Raw genomic sequence first — 22,054 nt, 5'->3', positions numbered from 1 at the left:
AACCTTAGCAATGGGTGATCTCTTTAGAGCAGATAGAAGAACACCATTTACCAGCCCATCTTATCCTCTAGTATGCTCTGTAGGAGAGGAAAATAAGTCTCTTTCCCTCTACCTATCTTAGGTTCATTGGTTGAGCCTTGCAAATGAGACTCACAAAAGACAGATTAACAAGAAAAAGAAAAAAAAAAACCTAAAGGGTTTATTAACAATTTCATCTTTTGTACATACAGGAATACTTAGTAATGAGTAAATTGAAGGAGTTGTTAGAACCTGGGCATATATAACATCTTAACAAAAGAACAATACATTTTTCGAGAAGGCACAAGACTAAGGAAAATCACTTTGAATGTCTAGGGTAGTAAATTGTTGTAAGGTTAATATATGGGGGAACTAATGACAGATAAGGTCTAGTTAGTGGAGTTTGTTATATAGAATCCTCTGGTGCCCTCTCTGGGCTGGTAAGGGTCTAGAGTTGTCTTCAGTAATGTCTGTCTTTCCTGGTAAAAGTGAACCCTTCTACGAATCCATATCCTGCTTTTAAGCAAATAGGGGAGGGCAGTGAAGTTTTCTTATATCTGCTTCTTCTCAGTTGCTTTCAGCTAAAAGTAAACCTATGCCAAAGAGGCATATTTTGGGTTGGCATATTCTGCTCCCCATGACTGTGTGGCGCATCCTCTTTCTAGTTTCCTCATCTAGAATGTAGCCCTGAAAGTCAATCACTAGAACCAATCCTGGCTGTAGTTTTGTGTGGGTTTATGTCAAGGGCTGAGATGTCATCTGAGATCATTTCAAATCACCTCTGTGACAACATTAATGCAACCAAAAATAACGTGACCAATTTAGGTCTTTAATTAAGTTAATTAACCCTGATAAAATCACAGAACTGTTTCTTTGTTGTTTGGGAGATGAAAGAAAAGGTATTGGAAAAGGGTGGGAGATTGGTGAAGAATTTGGAGAGCTCTGATATTGTTTTGAAGGGTTGGTGGCAGCAGTAGTGGGTTGATGGTGGACAAAAATAACAGGTTATCAATGCTAGTCTGTGGTATTTTGTCAGATAAAAGGAGATTTCTGGATGGTGTGTGTTCATTGGTCCTGTGGCCTAAACAACCCTGTGTTTCTCCATTGTTTGAAGTGAGTGGTTTTGAAAAGCAACATATGCTTCTTCCCTTCCATGCAGAGCAATGAAATTTGGAAATATGTGCTAATAGAGAAAACATAGTTTTCTATGGCAATTTATCTCCAAGAAAGGACAACTTCCTGGGATAGTACTAATGGTTGCTAAAACCTCACTGAGAAAAATAATTCAATCGCCTAAATTTGGGCTTAGCTCAAAGCTGGCTCAGTAGAGTGGCAAGGGACCATCAGTCTGCTTTGGAGTGAGGTGTGCTTGGAAATCATGTGGATGGAGCCTCCCTTTACTGATACTGGGTAAGATAAAAGAAGCCTGGGGACTTTCAGAGTAATATATACCATTCACATAATACAGCATTGTGGAAGTCTTATGAAGTTTTTTTTTTTTAATGCTCTTTAAACTTGCTTTCCTAACAAGCATAACAGCCTAAATAAAATGGAAAATATGTTAGAGTCCATTGAACAAATCTGTGAATGCTTTATCAATAACAACAATATGACTGAAGTCCTGTGCACTTTTTTTTTTTTCTTTTTGGGTAAACCTTGAAGACCAGGGACCTCAAGGCATTAAACATATGACCTCCTGTTTTAACTTCCTGGCTGACACAAACTTGGTATTCCAAATTTTGGCCAGCAGCTGACTCAACAATTGGGAAGCCAATTGACCAAAAGTTCTACCTTTGACTGTTTCAAGGTCATATATAGGACAGACAAAATAGTTAGAAATGTTTAAAAGAACCACCAACAACATGGAGTGAGAGGTAGAGTCTGGAGTTGTTTTGTACACCAAAAAGAGACATTTTTCTTAATTGAGGTATAATTGACATACCACATTATATTAGTCTCAGGTGCATGACATAATAATTAAATATTTATATAATTTTCAAAATGATCACCACAATAGGTCTAGTTAATATCTGCCACCATACATATTATAGAACTTTTTTTCTTGTGATGAGAACTTTTTTTTTTTAAGATTTTATTTGTTTGTCAGAGAGAGAGCAAGCAGGAGAGTCAGCACAAGCAGAGGGAGTGGCAGGCAGAGGAAGAAGCAGGCTCCCTGCTGAGCAGGGAGCACTGTGCCGGACTCTATCCCAGGACCCCATGATCACACCCTGAGCCCAAGGCAGATGCATAACTGACTGTGCCACCCAGGCATCCGGTGATGCAAACTTTTAAGATTTACTTTCTTAGCAACTTTCAAATGTGCAATACAATATTATTAACCATGATCACTACACTGTACATTATATCCCTAAGATGTACTTATTTTACAACTGGCAGTTTGTACCTTTTGACTCCCTTCACCCATTTTGCCCACCTTCTGCCCTCCATCACTGCCTCTGGTAACCACCAATCTATTCTATATAAGATCAGTTTTGGGTTTGTTGTTGTTGTTGTTATTGTTCTTAGATTCCACATATAAGGCAGATCCTATAGCATTTGTCTTTCTTTGACTTATTTTACTTAGCATAATGCCCTCAAGGTCCATCTGGGTTGAAAAGGCAAGATTTCATTCTTTTTTATGGCTAGATAATATTTCACTGTAGACAATTGACCTTTGAGCAATGCAGGGGTTAGAGGCACTGATCCCACCCCTACCTCATGCAGTAAAAATCTACATATAGTTTTTGATTCCCTAAAAACTGAACTATTAATAGTCTACTATTGACTGGAAGCCTTACATATGTAAGCTGTTGATTAACCATATTTTTGTATGTTAAATTATTATATACTGTATTATTACAATAAAGTGAGCTACAGAAAAGAAATTGTTATTAAGAATCATAAGGAAGAAAAAATACATTTACAGTAATGTACTGTATTTATTGAAAAAAATCTGCATATAAGTGGACCCAATCAGTTCAAACCTATGTTGTTCAACTACATATACACTGCAATTTCTTTACGCATTCATCCACCGATGAACACTTAGGTTGTTTCTATGTCTTGGCTATTATAAATAATGCTGTAGTGAACATGAGGGAGCATGTATCTTCCCTGGTTAGTGTTTTGATTTTCTTTGGATAAATACCCAGAAGTGGAATTGCTGGATCATATGGTGGTTCTATTTTTAATTTTTTGAGGAACTTCCATGCTGTTTTAAAGAGGCATAATTTATAACTGAGATCCAGTGAGCTGTCCAGGACTCCACTGAGGTCTCTTGCTTTATTACCGTGAAAGTTTTGGCCACACAAATAGAGGATAATGTTAAATTGCAAAATCAGCAATGTGGTATCATGAAAAGACCACTGATTCTGGAATCAGGAGACCTGAGTCTTCGTGCCGTGTGATAATCATTAATCAGAATCTTCATTTGTGAGCATTTCTGTATCACTGTATGTAGACATCTTTGGATAGACTTTCTCTAGCCTGTGTAATCCTGCAGCCTCCAAGATATTATCCCATGTTCAAGTGAAGAAACAATTTTGGAGAGATTAAGTGACCCTCCTAAGGTCACTAAGCAAGTAAATAGCAGAGTTAAAATTCAGGGTCAAGACTGTCTCCTGAGGCTCTGTCTCTCCTGAATGTTCCATATTCTTCCCTGTAGCGTTATCTTCCTTCTGCCATTCCTCCTTCTTGGAGTACCCTTCTCGTTCACCTCAGTCTGTATGCCTTTGGGTTATTCTTCAAGCCTGACTCCAGTCTAACATTTTTAGGAAGACTTCTAGGAACACTCCCATCCATTGGTCTCTCCCCATTGTAACGTCACAACCCTGCTTAGTGCTGCTCCCTTCTTGAAGCTAGCTTACATCTCTAATATGTTCTCTGTAGCCTTTGTCACTTCCTATTTATTGTGAATAGTGTTTTAGATGTGATACCTTTCCCTCTCTCTTCTCTTTCATTTATAAATTTGGAAAATATTTGGGGAAAATCATTAAAATACAGAAAAATATCATATATCTTACTACCCCAAACTAAGAAAGTTTACCATTTAAAATTCCTGGCTTCAAATATTTTTCTTTAAATAAAGAAATAGCATCTTAGCAATCAAACTGAGGTTCACATCACACATTTTCCAATCCCATTCACCTCCTCCTTCACCAGAAGTAACCACTAATCTGAATTTAGTACTTAACCTGTCAATCTCTTGTTTTTTATTTTTGGTTACACACTGTATATTTGTAATAATACATAATGTGATTTTGTAATCTGTTTTGGTAAGGAACATAATGTAATTATTGCATATACCTTTTGAAAATTTGCTTTTTCACTCAATATATTTTTAAAAATAGCCATATTGATATATTTAAATCTAATTTATTCATTTAAATTGTAGTAATCCATGGGGTTATGGACATTGGGGAAGATGTGTGATATGGTGAGTCCTGTGAAGTGTGTAAACCTGGGGATTCACAGACCTGTACCCCTGGGGCTAATAATACATTATATGTTTATAAAAAAGTAAAAAAAAATTAAAAAAAAATTAAAAAATTGTAGTATTCCATTTCATGAACATAAATGTCTATTTCTCTAATCCTCTGTTAATGAACATTAAGATTCTTCTAGGAAGCTATTTCAGTGTATTGGTTTCTCCTTTACTATTCGCCACTAAATTCTCTTATTGAGGGACTGTGGATAATGCCTCTTTGAACTTAACACTGTCATTGCAATTCGGTAAATGAATGCTGTATGTGTTGATGAAAATATCTGAACAAGTCTTCAACTTTGAGAAGGTTAACATGATTGATAGCAGGTAGAGAGTGGTCTCAAACAAGTTAGTTGAAAAAAACATTTTTTCCTTGTATTTATGGAGATGGCAAAGTAGGGTAATAAAAAGCTACTTGAAATAATACTGAGGGTCATGGTGGCTCAGTCAGTTAAGCGTCTGACTCTTGGTTTCTGCTTGGGTCGTGATCTCATGGGTCATGAGGTAGAGTCCCATATCAGGCTCTGTGCTCGGTGTGTGGGGATGTCTGCTTGAGGGTTCTCTCCCTTTGCCCTTCTCTCCACTCATGGGTGCTCTCTCTCTTTCTCAAATTAAAAAAAAAAATAGAAATAATAGTGAGATGAGAAGGGGTAAGTTAGTAATTTTTTTTTTTGTGATCCTAATGAAATTTGTAAAAGAGTAGCAACAGAAAATATATCAAATAATTGATGAAGCTATAAGCAAAAAGGCTTAGAAATGTGCTTAAGTATGTCAGGGCTGATTTATGCCTGGACAGCAAAAGTTCTGTATCTACTTCTTAGGCAATCTCTATGATTCACCTTGAAGAAGTCTAATTACCCTTGATCATTTGACCTTCAATGTGTCAACATAAACATTTCTCATGGAGAAATCTCCATGGTTTCGTGGAGATATGGCAGCTGTGCTTAACAGATAACATTTTTCTTTAGAAGTATTAAAGGCCATGGTCTATTTCTTTAGTTTTGTATCTTCTCTTCTGACCTATTGCACTTTTGTTACTTTTTTTTTTTAAGATTTTATTTATTTATTTGACAGACAGAGATCACAAGTAGACAGAGAGAGAGGAAGAAGCAGGCTCCCTGCTGAGCAGAGAGCCCGATGCAGGGCTCGATCCCAGGACACTGGGATCATGACCTGAGCCGAAGGCAGAGGCTTTAACCCACTGAGCCACCCAGGCGCCCCTCCTATGTAGTTTCTCATGTTGGCTGTAATCTGATAGCTATAGAACCACTCTCCCTTACTTGCCCATCATTCAGCACTCTATGAGTCAACATTTATTTGATGACTATAAAGCACTTATGAGGTGCCTGAGATGATTTTAGGTACTTGAAATACATGGATGGACAAACAGGAAAGAATTCCTGCCCTCCCATGGCTTACATTCTAGCTTGGGAGGACAGGAAATGAACAAAAAATATGATAAGTAAATTGTACAGGACATGGGAAGGTGGTAAGTGCTATGGAAAAAGAAAAGGTAGATCCAGATAAGGGAGATCAGGAGTGCCTGATAGAGGTAGGAGGGCCTAGGTTCATTGAAAAGGTGAGAAGAGAGCAAAGACTTAAAGGAGGTGAGGAAATTGGCTGTGCAGATGAGTGTAGGCAAACGAGCTCTCACCAAGGCTGGGACTGTCTGGATTAGGTTTGGGCAAGAACATCAAGAATACTTTTTTTTAGAAGTCTATTAGCCATCTGCATATAACAATCTGGAGTTCAGGAAAGAGGTCTTGGTTAAAGATACAAATGTGGAGTTTTGGGCATAGAGATAAGAGTTTAAAACCAAGGGACTGGAGAAGATCACCAAGGGAGTGAGCGCATGCAGAAGAGATGACCAACAACTCAGGGGTGGGAGCACTCCAGCATTAGGGGTTTAGGGTGCAGAAAAGAAAACAGTCAAGAAAAATGAGGAGTGACCAGTGAGGTAGGGAGAGAGGTGGGTGAGTCACAGTTGCCCAACAGAGAAAGTGTTTTAATGAGGGAGTGATCAGATATACCAAATGATGACGATGAGTCAAGTCAGATGAGGAGTTGACTCATGGATCTAACTCTGTGAAAGTCATCTGGTAACATTGATGAGAGCAGTCGTGGGATGTGTGGAAGGGAAGGGTTAAGAGAGAATGGCAGGAGATGAGTTGCAATAGCAAGTAGAAGAGAGCAAAGACTTAAAGGAGGTGAGGAAATTGGCTGTGCAGATGAGTGTAGGCAAACGAGCTCTCACCAAGGCTGGGACTGTCTGGATTAGGTTTGGGCAAGAACATCAAGAATACTTTTTTTAGAAGTCTATTAGCCATCTGCATATAACAATCTGGAGTTCAGGAAAGAGGTCTTGGTTAAAGATACAAATGTGGAGTTTTGGGCATAGAGATAAGAGTTTAAAACCAAGGGACTGGAGAAGATCACCAAGGGAGTGAGCGCATGCAGAAGAGATGACTGACTAAGAGTCAAGACTAGTCTCCTAAATAGAATCTGAGCACTCTGTCTTCCAGTACTCCTTCATTGGCTCTTTAAAGTGCCCAAAATACCAAAGTCGGAATTTCCTTACTTCCCTTTAGGAGAGCCCCTGTATTCATCCACTGAAAATGTAAATGTCTTGAAGTTGGTATCTCAATTACTAACATCATGGTATGGATTTGTCTGTTTGCTCTGATTCCTGGGGTGACAATGATATTGTAGAATTTCAAAGCCGTAAGTGATTTTAGGTATGACATAGCCCGGCCCCTATTAACAGAGGTCTATATAGTGACTTGCTCAAGGTCACATACTTGACGGATGACAGAGCTAACATGAGGATCCAGGATTTCTGTTCTAGTGCCTTATCCGTCACATATTTTATCTTGAATTTGATCCAACATGTGTGTAGGACAAGTGAAGACATTATGTAAATGTCTGTTATGTGAAAGAATGAATGAATAAACAAATAGAAGAGCAAAGACAAGGCTAAGTTGTAACAGTATGGGAAAACCAGTCGCAGGTTCATCAGGTTGATGGTAGGAGATCTGCTTCCAGGTTCAAGAGAAAAAAAGCCAGGGTGAGAAATTATAATGGCTAAGGGAGCCAAAAGTGAGATCTGCTCACTGCAGCATAAGTGCTTTTTACCTTGAAAGCATCAGAGATGTTTAAAATTATTTTAAAAATAAGTGCAAACTGTTAATGAGGGTTAATGGAAGGGACTGAAGATAGAGCAGCCCTTTATTAACAAGAATTGGGATGATGGCATTTTTTTAAATCCTTGCTGACAACGTAAGAAAACTACTGACTTGGAGGCAGCAAGTTTACAACTGCCTGAAAATAACCAGATACAAGAGGTTTTCAACTTGCTGGAACTCTTATTATATGCTTGAGTGACTCCTGGAACAAAAGAAAGCTGCACATGATTGTTTAGGAAAGTGTAAGATAAACAAAGCGTATGTTTTCTAACATCTACTAACTGTAATCTGATAGCCGTGTTATATTGGTCTCTGCTCATTTTAAGGTTCTGTGATGAAGACGACTTCAGTGGTTCTTAAGTTCAGTACATAAATAAATGATGTTAAGACTCTACTTTAACTTATGCCCCTCAATTTTTCATACATATTTGCTGCTTTTCTTTCCGAAAGGAAAATGTACATTACTAGTTCTGGAAACATTCCATCCTTTTTTATGCTTTTCCTTTCTCTTTTGAAAGATCCCCCTCACACTGCATAAATAGAAATGTCCCTGAGATTCATTTGATTTCATGGATGGCAGAGTACTCATTTCAAATATCTTTGGGAGAACCAGATAAAATAGCCACACTATACTGCATTACCTGATTTAGTGCTGGGGACCGTTAGAGGCCCAGATGACTATGGGAAATTGTAATGGGAAACTCAAGTTGGTTTTCACTTTAAGTTCAGTGCTTGGAATCCAGTGGAGTTGAGGGTAGTCAAAAGTTATTACTATCTGATTTGACTGTTCACTGTTCCAAGTGAAATAAGCCAGTGGTGGCTCTGCTTTGCCAGTAAGAAGGAAAACGCTCCCATCACCTTGGTGTTAAATGGCCGTTCTCGAGTGAGCAGTGTCAGAGAGAACTGGCTGGGAAAGGTGACTTGTCTTTTCTCTCTTGCAGCCATCACTTTGTCAGGGTGAGGACATCCCGGTGAAGCAGTTGGGGAAATCTTACACCTCTGTTTATCGGGCTGGATCTATTCTTGGGAGAAAAAGAAGCCATCCGTTTCCAAAGCTGTCAATCTGGTACCCCAGCCACCACTAAAAGCCACTTCGATTTATTTCTTCAGTTCTTTACACTTTGTGGCGAGCTTATTGTAAAGATGTATTAACCAGTAAGACGCCTTTAAGATAAATTGTGTTCAACTTTGGAAGGAGATAACAACTTTTGCAAAGTTGCCCACGGTAGTTCAAGTAGGAGAAAAAAGTAGAAGTGCCTGACCCTGCTGGAAGGTCACTATGTCTATCTCAACCGTCTGCTCTCTTTGTATCAGCAGGTAGTTTGCTTATTCCCTCTTCTCACTGGCTCCCTTCCCTTCGTATTTAACATCGTTTCTGCTCATTCACTCTTGCATCTCTTTATTTATTTGTTTGTTTATTGATTTATTTATTTGTTTCTATTATATTATATTTGGCTAGTCAGTTACTGTTCCCCTGATTTTTGGCACCTACGAGGAGGAAGTAGACATTCACATAATAATACCGGACCTTGCCCATTGTATGTGGTCGTAGCCAGAGCAGGCTCGCATTCCCAGAAGAGGGACATAACTCTTGATCTTACTAGCGAGGATTAGGTGATTTTCCTTGGTTTCCAGCTGTTTACATAGAGTTCCAAGGGAAACCAAGGAGGGACAATTTCCCTTGGCAGCTAACCCTAGGCTTGAGGCAGGGGGGTGGAAATGTCCTTTAGTTCCTTTTTCTCTGCAGACACAGAATCACTCATGTGAAGTCTTAATATATAAGTTTAAATGAGCCTTTAACCGTATTCCAGGCACTGACAGTATTCGGAGGTCTGACTAAGCCATGTCTCCAGCCTAGAGAATTATGGGTATAGGACATCCATGGATGGGAATCCCTGGAAAGGTATGACCGGTCCTTAAGAGCGCTGGATAATATAGTTGATAACCGATTTCTCTTTTTGCCAGGTGGAACAACATAAAATTAGAAAAAAAAAAACCTCCTGCATGCTCTGGCAAGCAATTTTGAGTCTGCTGCTTTAAAAATGATGGTAAAATTAAAAGATGAGAGAAATACATCCAAGTGACTTTAACAGTCGAATGCTGAGCAGTAATTACACATCAAGTCTGGAATCACCAAACTGAAACATAGGCTTGTCTCTTCTTTTTATGTGTAGTCTGAGGTTTGTTGAAATTCTAAAGCCTTTTGTAAATTATTGGGAAATGACAACATGTGAAAAAGCAGAGGAAAACTTAAAATGGGTTTATTTTAGGTTTTTCTTTATTTAGATTTTCTGTAGGTTCTTAGGGAACTTCTGAAGCATTTTGTTTACATTATTATCTCTTCCTATGTCACTAGATATGCTTACCAAGCTTAGAAAATGTCCAAGGGCTACATGACATGGTCATGACATTGAAGTCCTTTTACTACATTATCTTGTTAGACTCTAAAGCGCTATCTGGTAGACGTTAGCTTCTCTAATGCCCCTTGAGGAAGTCTCAATCCTAGGATGTTATCCACTAGCAGAGATCCTTTTCCTACTTTTGCTTCATGGAATGACATCTTCTGATCCTTTAGTCTTCATTCAATACTTGTTTTCTCCAGAGAATACTTAATGAATGAGTGAATAAACTGGGTACCATTTTGTAAGTAAATCTCAGGCCAGAATTATGACTAGGTGCCAAGAAGCCTCTTTCTCTCCTAAATTTACCCTATGTTTTTCCCTTAAAGTTGGCTCTTTTTTCTTTTCTCCTTTCCTTTTTTCAATTCATGATATTAATTTTTGACCTATTATTGCAATTGGAATGAGAATGCAAAGCACATGGAAATAAAAGTATTCAACATCTTTTATTCATTAATGCAATGTTTCCTGTTTCGTATTTTAAAAACTTCAGTGAATAAATGTAAAGTCTACCTAAAAGACAATCAAGAAATCAAAGACCATTTAAATGAGGCTGCCATGATTTAAGAATGAAAAAAAAAAATGCTCAGTTTTAGTGGTGAGGAAGAGGAATAGGAAAATTTCAGAAAACTCCCTTGGTTTGGTGGAAAGAGCATGAGCTTTAGAAGGTAGTGGGAGAAGGTGAATCATATCTGAATATCTATAATATTCAAGGCACTATATTAGGTAGTGCCTCTACCTGATATCAACCCTCTGATGGAGGTACAATGAATCCTATTCTATAGAAGCAAAACTGAGTCTCATAGACTCAGTACTTTACCTAAGTTTGCACAGCCAATAAAGAGCAGGACTGAGATTTTTTTTTTTTTAAGATTTTATTCATTTATTTTATGAGGTAGAGGTAGAGGTAGAGAGAGAGAGAGAGAGATTTCAACCCAGGGGAGGGACAGAGGGAGAGAGAGAGAATCTTAAGCAGATTCTGTGCTTAGCACGGAGCCCCACACAGGGCTTGATCTCATGACCCTAAGATCATGACTTGAGCTGAAACCAAGAGTGTGATGCTTAACTGACTGAGCCACCCAGGCACCCCACATAGGACGGAGATTTAAACATAAATATGGTCCCCAAACCCATGTTCATTGTAGCGTATCATAGTCATAACTATATCAGAATATCTATAAGAGTGAGGTGGGCACAGGTTTGACTCCAAACTTCAGACTTACTAACTTACACCTGATAGGTTTCTCTGTATATTGATACTGAGTGAAGAACAGTTTCAATGTTATGTATTTAATATTACGTACATTTTACCAGAGGGAACTCCAGTGTATGTCACAATTAGAAATTCTGCCAGCATATGCCACAATTAGAAAATTGAAGAAATTAGATATTAGAGTAATTCTCCATAGTCTCAGCAACAGCTAAAGGCAAAAAATATCATATGAAGTTGTACCCTCTATGATGACTCTGCCTAGAGTTGGGTCTTTGTTGTAGAGAAAGCCTCTGGTCTTTACCACTCAAAGTTGTAATGTGTTATGTAAGTGATCTGCAGACATATCAGTAACCTCTCTTAGAGAATAATCTTTTTCTCACGAATGGCTGTGGACTCAAATGAGGACATATCAATGACTATACATAGGGCCCACATTTTATTAAGATTATGGAATGGTATAAATTAAACATGATACAAACTTTGGAAGAAATCGAATTGAGGTTACAACACTACATCAGGGACACTACCTCATCTCTGTTTGGGCTTGGCTAACATTTGCTCACTTCCTGACTTTGTAATGAATCTGAGAAATCCTTGAGGGGAATGTTCTTAGCCAGGGGTCCCATTCTGTGGAACTCTTCTCTGTGAAGTTTAAGAACATCTTAAAAATTCTACCATTTGTGCTGTTCTGAACACTTCAGCTAACTGGTTGAAATCTTCTCTTAGTCAAAAAATGTCAGTCTGTTTGGGAGGTCCATTTTTTGGTTTGGGATTTGAATCAGTTTTATGTAAAAACATATGGGCTGTCATGGGCCTGGTTCTGAGATGTCTTGGAGGGGTGATGAGGAATATATTCTTTTCTGTTTACATGTTGATCTTCAGTTTCACTGTCTGCAGATTGAAGGATTTAGTCTACATAAATGGTTCTTGACCTTTTTGGAGCCAGAGCCACCTTTTAGAAGCTGATGGAATCTATGGATACTCTTCTCAAAAAAATGTCCATAGCTGAAATTCCAAGGGGTTCACTTACTATTTAAAGGACTCCCAGGAATCCAAGGACCCCTGGTTGGAGATTCTATGGACTAAATTATCTCTTGGGTCTCTCCTCATCCAGATATTATATTATTCATATTTTCTATGATGATTTAGATGATTGTTATGATGTTAGTAAAAATGGGATATGAACTATTTAGGTAGACATAATTTTTATAGCTATAAATGACAAAATGTCATCTGATAATTTCCTTTTTTTTAAATAGGTTGTGTTTTTGCCTGACTTTTTTTTTTTTTTTAAAGAATTTTACTTATTAATTTGACAGAGAGAGACACAATGAGAGAGGGAACACAAGGAGGGGGTGTGGGAGAGGGAGAAGCAGGCTTTCCGCCAAGAAGGGAGCCTGATGCAGGGCTTGATCCCAGGACCCTGGGATCATGACCCAAGCCAAAGACAGACGCTTAACGACTAAGGCGCCCAGGTGCCCCCATCCTTTTTTTTTTTTCCCCCAGCAGAATTTCTGAACCATTTCTGCTCTTTAGAATCACCTGGGAGAGCTTCTAAAAATTCCAGCGCCTGGCCACACCCCAAGTCACTTAAATCAGAGTTTCTGGAAGTAGATTCCAGACATCAGTTTATTAAAGCTCCTCAGTTGGTTTCATTGTGCGGCCGGGTTGCTAGTCAGTGCTCTGGCAGGATTAAAACATCTTCAGAGGCTCCAGATAATAGGAAGATCAACTACCAGCTGAAGATGAAAGTCCTTTCTATCCCTGCTCGCAAATGTCTGGTATTGAATACTATATTTCCAGCTCAAAATACGGGTTTAAAAACTCTTGTGTGTCATCACACCTCCCAATGTGTTCCCATCTTGTGTAAGCTGGGAACACAGCTTAGTTACAAATACTGAGTGTTACAAATACTGAGTGGCCTTCCTGGTCCCACATATAGAGGTGGGAAGGAATATCTTAGGACCTGCTCTGCTCTGCCACAAGCACACATCAGTAGAGATTTATTTTCAGCAGAAGAACAATTACCATTGTCATATTCCGAACTGTGTGCAAATTGTTTTATTATAAACTCACTGTTGGTCCCTATTTAACTGGGAAATCATTTGTTCTAAATTTATCTACTCTCTCTGCATGGCATTGACATTTGCTGGCAATTCCAGACTTGCTTCACTTATAAGAAAAAAGATTCCATGGAGAACAGGCAGTGCTCTCATCTAACTGATTAATAATCTCTAGAGGATCTTTGGAACTGACATGTTAGACCTTGCTGTTCTCCTGCTAATTTTGACTTTCACTGAACTCAGAAACACAAACAATGGTTTTCATGAAATGGAGCAGTAAAAGCTTTCTTCATCAGACCAGCTCTCCAAAGAAAGGATGCTCACTGCCAAGGCTTAAAGATGAGAAATGAGATGTATTGTGAAAAGTTGTTTGTTTTCAAGAGTTTACAAGTCAATTTGGGTTACTTCATCAGCCAAATTTTTATCTCTGTATGAGGCAACCATTACATGTTTTCAGCTTGAAAAAAAGCCCATCTTTGCTTTCCATGGCATCTGTAGTATGTTGAAACCATTCTGCAATTTAATGCAGACAAAGACTTTCTAAAGTCACGTGGTCTGTTTGGGTAATAGGAGTCCATTAAGAATGAATGGAGACATCTGTTATTACCATGATTTCTCCCTTTGTGGGTTTCACAATTTTCCTACCAAGCTCTGGTGTTTTAAGATGACATTTTGCACGTTGGATTTAACTACCCGAGAGTCTATGATACAGAATTGACAATAGCCAGTTGATAGCCTGGAAGGACCTTACTTAGTCATGACTATCTGCTTACTACTTCTTTTTTATAAAGACAAACTCTTTCAAGAGGATGTATTGATTTACAGATATCCTTTTGTTATTTTCTTAGAAATGCTATTCAAATCTAGAACTAAGGGAAAAGTCAGATATGAATCTTCAGAGTCATTAAGCGGCACAATCTGAGTGTAAATTTCATGGCACCAGTGAGGGCTCCAGATCTTGATAGTGACTGTTGCTAATCTAAATATTGCCACAGAGGAAAGGACACCCTTAATAATTACTGTTCTAGACACATTGAAGCACCAGGAAAACCTTCACATTAGCCATGGTATGTTTGACTGCAAACAACAATGGCATACATATGTTTACATAATTATTTCCTACACTTATTTCATTTGGAAACTGGCTAAAATTTATGTTGCCCATGCTTGATAAAGAAAAGAAGTAAACAATGAAACAAAAGGCAAACTGGTTTAACATGGACTTGCCAAAAGGCTTGCTTTTGAATTGGTATCGTTCATCAGAAAACAAAACTCTGGTTATTATTTGGGCTTTGTTTATAGCTCAGCAGGTAGTAGGCTGTCAATAATAAACATAGAATAAAATGAATGAATGAAACTGTCTGTAATGTATATTTGAACATAAGAACCACATTTTGAATAGAAGATCATATGTGCTTTCTTTTCTTTAAAAATCTATAAAATTTATATCAAACCTCACAATTTTTATTACAAGTTTTCATGATTAAATTATTGCCCCATCTACTCAGGCTGCTTTTAATATTGCCTTTGTTCATGTAACCATGGCAACAGCTTTGGTATCTATACTTCAGGTTTTGATCTCTCATTCCACAATGGGTCACTTTGCTCTGCATCATTCGTAACAGAAATCATCTGAGGGCACAGGCAGTCTTGGAATAGGATTATATTTTTCATGTCCTTTCTGCTAAGGGCTGAGTTGTGTCCTCCCAATATCCTTATATTGAATCCTAACTCCTAGGACTTTAGTATGTGACTGTATTTGGAGATAGGGTCATTAAAGAGGTAATTATATTAAAATCAGAGCCCTATTAGGATAGGCCCTGATCCAGTATGACTAATATCCTTATAAGAAAACGAAATTCAGACACAGATGTGCACAGATGAAGACCATGTGAAGACACAGGTTGAAGATGGCCATCTACAAGTTAAGGAGAGAGACCTCAGAAGAAACCAACTTCAATATCTTGATTTCAGACTTAGGTCTTTAGAGCTATGAGAAGATAAATTTCTGTTCTTTAAGTCACCCAATCTGTGTTACTTTGTTACATGGCAACCTTAGCAAACTAATACAACTACCTTCTTTTCTAAATTTTTACTCTTCCTTCCCAAATATCACTAGCCCTTGAAAGTTTGAAATATATTCTGAGCTTCATGTTTATGCAAACTTTCAGGTTTGTTTGCTTTCCCTGCATCTCCTAGATCACCAATAAATCTGACCATATGATTTTTCCCAGATTATCTCCTTCTCTGATACTAACAGTCACATATTTCCTAGTTTTTGCAACATATCAAATAGGAGATCTTTTAGGAAGTTCCCATAAATCAAAAAGGGTTTGTTTATCATAGAGCTAGGTCATCTGAAGAGGAAGGTTTTCCATCTATGACATGTAGCTGTATCATTTAAAATGGAGCTTGGGGAGAAAATACCAACAGATTCAGATTCATTTAGACTATGAATGTACATAGGTTGCACATTCTTATTTTTCTGTCTTATAAGCTTGCCCATTCTAACATTCTATAGCAATGAAAAAAATACAAAGACACTGAAACAGATGATTAAAACTTGGTATTTGGCCTGGGATGCGTGTCCACTGAGATTCAAGTTTGGGCTGGGGGGGAATCAAGGTCATCCTGGTAGGGCAGGCAATCATCCAAATGCTGTGAAGAACTAAGGAAGCCCAGGGAGGCCTTTGTTTTCCAAATCTTTCCTCAGCTCACAAGCTGGGGTTAGACAGGCTATTGTCAAAGAATGTATGTTTCGGGTCAGGAAGACTTTCAGTCATTAAAAATTCTTCAGAAATCCAATATATGATCAGAGAAGCCGAGCAGTATTTGGCTCTATGGTGGTAATGCAATGAAAGTGACTTTATTTAGGGTTATCATTAGTCTGACAAATTGGAAAAACAAATGAAACAATCCTTTCCTTTGGACGATGTCGGGGGCTACTTGAGATCATTCCCTAATTAGGGATTAAAAGCAGTAGCTCTCTGGGGATTTGGATGTTAAGCCTGGACTTCATGTGCCACAAAGTTTAAAGGGCAAGTATGATGATGGGCATGTCATGCTCTGTGCATTGAGTAATTTCTAAAGACTTCCTATGAGGGCAGTGTGCAAACAGCTCTGTATAATCATGCTTAATGAGAAATCATATTTTAATGTATAATCATGAAATGGTTACTTAGATAGTCTTAGAAGTCTGAAATTTGTCATGTTCCTATAGGAAGCAGGCTCATGTGCGGATATATTCCTTGTCATTCCATTAACCATAAATCTCTGTTAATAGGCACTTCTGATATATTGATAATGAAAGGATGACTAATGTTTCTAATGATGACCCAAAGGCATGACAAAATTCTTAAATGCTTTTTGAATCTTCAAAGAGAATAAATTATATTTCTCATGACCCAAATTTATTTTTATCATATTCTAATTCCCTGGAAAGTAGTAATTTGTATATAGTTTGATACACATATTCAACATGGTAAATGCAAAAGTAGGGGCTCTGGAATCAAACAACTTGATGTATGTCATGGCTCTTCATTTGCTAGCCCAGTGATTTCAGAGGAGTTCTGTAACATCACTCACCCTTGGTCTTTGCATCTGATAAATGGGCTTTCAGTATCTACCTTGCAGGACATTGTGAGAACTAAATGATACAAAATATAGTGGAACCTGCTTGCCACAGATAGGGGTCAGAAAATGTTTAATTCCTGTCTTCCTTGTCTAACACATTAGTCAAAACACCCCATTTGCTGACCATGTCAGATAAGGAATTTGCTCCCCATCTAAACAGATTAGGGGCATGGAAAAAAGCTTGTGATAAGAATAGTAGGAGAATGTGTCCATTGGAGGTGGGGCTGTCTTTTACCTAGGCTTGTTTTCAGGGCTCTGGCTGCTGTGGCTTTAATTTGCAGGCTTATTTTCTTTAGGATAATGAATTTTTATTTAAATTTGGTGAATTTCCTTTGAGCTCCTTTTAAGTCATCTGAACACAGGAAACACTTTTTCATGCTTTTAGAGTTTTTCTGATTGACTTTGTTCTCCAAAAAGGGCTGATTTTAATATTCTAAGTGATAAAAAGTGCCTTTGACACGATTGAAGCAATTTAATTAGTAAATCCGGAAATTATAAAGGATTGGAAATCACACCCTCCATGCTTTTAATAAAACAGAGTAGTGAAACTTCTGATAGGTACATACCACATGTTGAAAGAATTCTGCACCACACACATTGAAAGAAACGAAGAAATTGAGATAACTTGGGGAGCAATCTACTAAGGGAATTACATGAGTAGGCCATTATGTGATCAGTATACATCATGGGTCAAAACTTTTGTGGTTTCATAATTTAGACAAAGTACATGTTCAGCATTGAATAATGCAAAATCATTAAAGCCACATGTTGAAATTCAACATATCAGGTAGGAAAAGGGGGCTAGCATAATCGTGAGACTGTCTAATTTTTGAATTAGTTGACCTCAGAGTATCTTAATCCTGGAAAAAGTAATATGCAAAGGATCATTTAATATTGTAGCTAATAGGACTTTTAGTATCAGGCTGTCCATCTCATGATGATGGCATATGAATTATTTTTAGTCAGCTTACTATGAGTACTTTCCTATAGTATGTCATCACTAAACAGGGAACATGGCTGTAACTGCTAGTCATAAACATAATAACATGTTCAACTGTAAAACTATCTACAGTATATAAATACTGATGCTGTACTCAAAAGCACCATCATTTTTTATTGCCTTGGTAATGGAGTGTTCCAGAGAGACATATATATGGATGATTAGGGATTGGTGGATTCTATTCGGGTATTTTCAAATATTAAAGAGCAACCTTGATCACTAGTGGTTGGAGAAATCTAAGAGTAGCTGATCCTTCCTAAGAAAACAAATTAGAGGGTCAAACTCTGATAATGATTCATTATAAATTGTAGGTAATGATAGGAATATCAACAAGTACACTTCAAATACAGTGGGTAAAAACACAGGCTGATACTAATAATTCTAATAATATTAGGGCATCCTATGAAGACTTATAATGTAGTTTTTACTCATAATAGCAGTTTATAAATAATGGGGGAAATTGGGGAATTGGATCTTTTTCAATGTTATTTTAATGATATTTTAATTCAAGATGATAGGGTACTCTTATTGATAGTAAAGTTTTTGAAATGTGAGATTAGTCAATGGCAGGGTAAGTTTAAGAGACACTTGGAGATTTGGAGAGCTAAAACTTCAACCAGAGGAAGTGAAGCATGTGCATGGGTAGAGAATCAGAAGAGAATCATACTAATGAGCCTAAGACATAGTAGGTTTTGACCTAATTCTTATTCACAATGATGTTTCCATGTTTTTGCTTTTGCACTGAACCAGTTTTTGCAAAATGTGAGTATCTGGGGCTGGAGGACGTTTCAGAGAAACTCTGAAATGGGTGGATCTGTTCTAAGAGTTGAGTAAGGCTTGTGAGTCATGGTGCAACTCCCTGAAACTTGGTGAGGTCAAGCTGACCTTTGGGACATGCCGGCTGTATATCTTCTTTATCTCTGTTATACACTGATAAAAGCTGGTCATGACTTGTTCATTTGAAGGGTCATTTTTGGTATCATCTGAGCAGAAAATTCCTTTGGATCTTCATTTTTGTTCAGAGATGCCACATTCTCTAGCCAATTTCTCATAATGTATGGAAATTGTGATTCCCGATAAATTATTATTAATATTAGAAGAAGGTAGCCCTTGACCCACTACCAATGTTTCAAGCTTTGGCAACTCTGTGGTAATTCCTAAAATCTCAGTTGTAGTCAAGATATATATGCCAAATACGTTGAATATTCTTTGTAGATAATTAAGTTTTCCAATACTGGCAAAATAAAATGTATCATTTCCCCAAATTTCAAAGAGTACACTGAGTTTTGGGCACTGTTGAGAATAAAGTAGAGGTATTTCATACATGTGAATATAAGGTCACTGTAGAAACTGCCTCTAAATCACTGTACAATTTTTGGGTACCTCACCTGGAGAATAGTTACAATCTATGCAGATCACTGCTGGCATCTTTGCTGTGGGAACTAAATTCCCTTTAACATGTAGTTATACTTCCATTAATAAAGAATTGGGATGGCACATATGGTTTGCCTAGAGCTGGTTGTTTCATTACTTCCTTTCTTTCTTTCTTTCTTTTTTTTTTTTTTTTTTTTCAATGAGCCTTAAAGCTCTAATTTGCTTCAGCTGCTGTAAATTGGTTTCTGGTAATTTTCACATCTTCGTCTTGCATTGACATCATAAATATAAGGGCACATATTAAATCCTTAGTTATATTTGTGGGAACCCATGACCTGCCAGGACTAAAGTCTGTGTTAAAGATATCTCTAGGCATATTTCTCCTTGCATTATGCAAAGAAGTCAAGAAGGTCTAAGTAGGAATAAACATTGTCCAATCAGGAAGAGATCAGTTTCAGAGAAATAATTAGACTCTGTCTTATGCATTACCATGCGATTATGAAACAAACGATGCACCATGAAATGTCTTTATGTTATTTTCTAGAGTCCTGAGGGTACTAAAATGGCATGAAGGTAAAGAGAAGAGAGTAACTTCTTTGTTACTAGGGGGCAGAGTTGACTGTCAGTAAACCTGTGAATTAAGGGAGTATTTATTTTTTGGCATCCTCTTACTTCTTCTTTTAGTGCCCCATTTCTCTTTCAGAGTGTTCTCTTCTTTGCTTACAGCTACAATCAATTAAGTTCCACCAAGAGTAGCTGGGAGCGGTTTATATTGCCTTTTTGGAGGGCTTTTTTCTTGCAATTTAGTGAGAGAGTTTTGATGACAAAAAAAGTTCAAAATAGAAAAAAGAATGAATTTCTAATGGTGGAATTTCAAACTTCACACTTGACACTTAGATACAGAGAGCTACCTGTCAGAAGAAATCATTCTGATTACTACCTACTCCAAATGGGCTCTGCTTGGGTAAAGCTCCCCATGGGAGTGCAGCACAGATGCTTTGGAACTGGCATGCCTAAAGAGGGGACTGAAGAGTTTGTTTCTTCCATGCTGATCATGGCAGATCTTAGGTAGGGCCATCAGGTAACTTATCATGCAATTAATGAAAGCCTGGCTATCTTGGCCCACCTGGAAAAGGCTTTGAGGGCCATTGTAGACCCAGAGCCTCTTTGAGTCTGCTGAGGTAGGTTCGGTCCACATGACAACTTGACTTCTCCCTCTGCATATTTGTGCTTGCCATCTCTCTTCTCCAGGTGTTGCTACTGTGGGAACTCTGTAATCAACATGCTACATGTGAAACTCTATCCCAGAATGTGCTTCCTGTTAGTTTAGTTCCTGGAGAACTAAACTAACTATGGACAAGAAACTAATTTGCCTCCTCAGAAATCCTGTAGAGTTTTCCCAGTGGTGGTGGTGATGGTCTTAAAAGGGGACAGAGTGTGGGACAAAGGGAGGTGCTCAGGGCAGGCTTTCAATGGCTCAGAAAGAGCCCTCAGGAGAAAGAAGTGGGGATGATATGTAGCCCCTCTAGAAAATCCCCATGCCCTGGACCCACCCTGCCTAGGTTAAAAAAAAAAACTGGCTTTATCACTTATAAGTCTGGTTACCGGGCCAGTTACTTAATCTCTCAGTGCCTCAATTTCCTTATTAGTACAATGGAGATAAATAATAAAAATGATGATGGTATGAGACATAGATGACTTAAGATATATATATATAAAAGGCTGATAATGGTTCCTCATATATAGTAAGGGATAAGTAAAAGTGTTGATAATTAAACTTATTTTTCTGTAAGTGTTTGCACTGGGAAGAGTTTCACAGGAGAGCAATTTCTATTTTTTTATTTTCATATTTTTTAAAATTTAAAAAATATTTCACTTATTTATTTGAGAGGGAGAGAGAGAGAGACAGAGAGAGAGAGAGAGAGAGCGAGCACAAGAGCAGGGGAGGGAGAAGCAGGCTCCCCACTGAGCAGAGAGCCCAACATGGGGCTTGATCCCAAGACCTGAGCCAAAGGCAGATGCTTAATTGACTGACCTACCCACGTGCCCAGGAAAGCAATTTCTAGAGGGTAGTTGATTTTCTAAGTCACTTACAAATGTTACCATTGTTATTTAAATCAGTAAACTTTTAAAACATCTTATGAAGGTACAGTGTTGATAGCTTTGATGTTTTCCTCAAATGCTACCTCTACCTCTCAGTTACTGGTAGTGGTTTTAGGTTGAGTTAGACAGTCACCTGTGCTAGAAAAAGGTAAATTGATGAATGAAAATAGTATATTTTACTCCTAGTTCACTTAACTCATTTCAAAGGATTTAGGAGACTTGTGAATATATATTATTTTCTTTTTAAAAGCTGAAACCTATATTTTAATCAGACTTCCTTAGTTTTTACCCAGTGTCCTTTATGTGTTCTAGCATCCCATCCAGGATACCATATTACATTTAGTCATTATGTCTCAAGCTCTTCTTGGCTGTGACGGTTTCTCAGACTTGTCTTGTTTTCGGTGACTTTGATAGTTTTGAGGAGTGCTGTCAGGTATTGTGTAAACTGTCTCTCAGTTGAGATTTGTCTTTTGGTTTTCTTATAATTTGATTGGGGTCTCAACTCACCATCAACTCACCATCTCTCAGAGCATCATCTCAAAGATGTGTACTATTAACATGAATCTTCACTATTGATGTTGACCTT

The sequence above is a fragment of the Lontra canadensis genome, unplaced genomic scaffold (genome assembly GCF_010015895.1).
Source record: "Lontra canadensis isolate GAN:19392208 unplaced genomic scaffold, GSC_riverotter_1.0 scaffold33, whole genome shotgun sequence".
NCBI lineage: Eukaryota > Metazoa > Chordata > Mammalia > Carnivora > Mustelidae > Lontra > Lontra canadensis.
Note: the sequence above shows the minus strand (reverse complement) of the source record.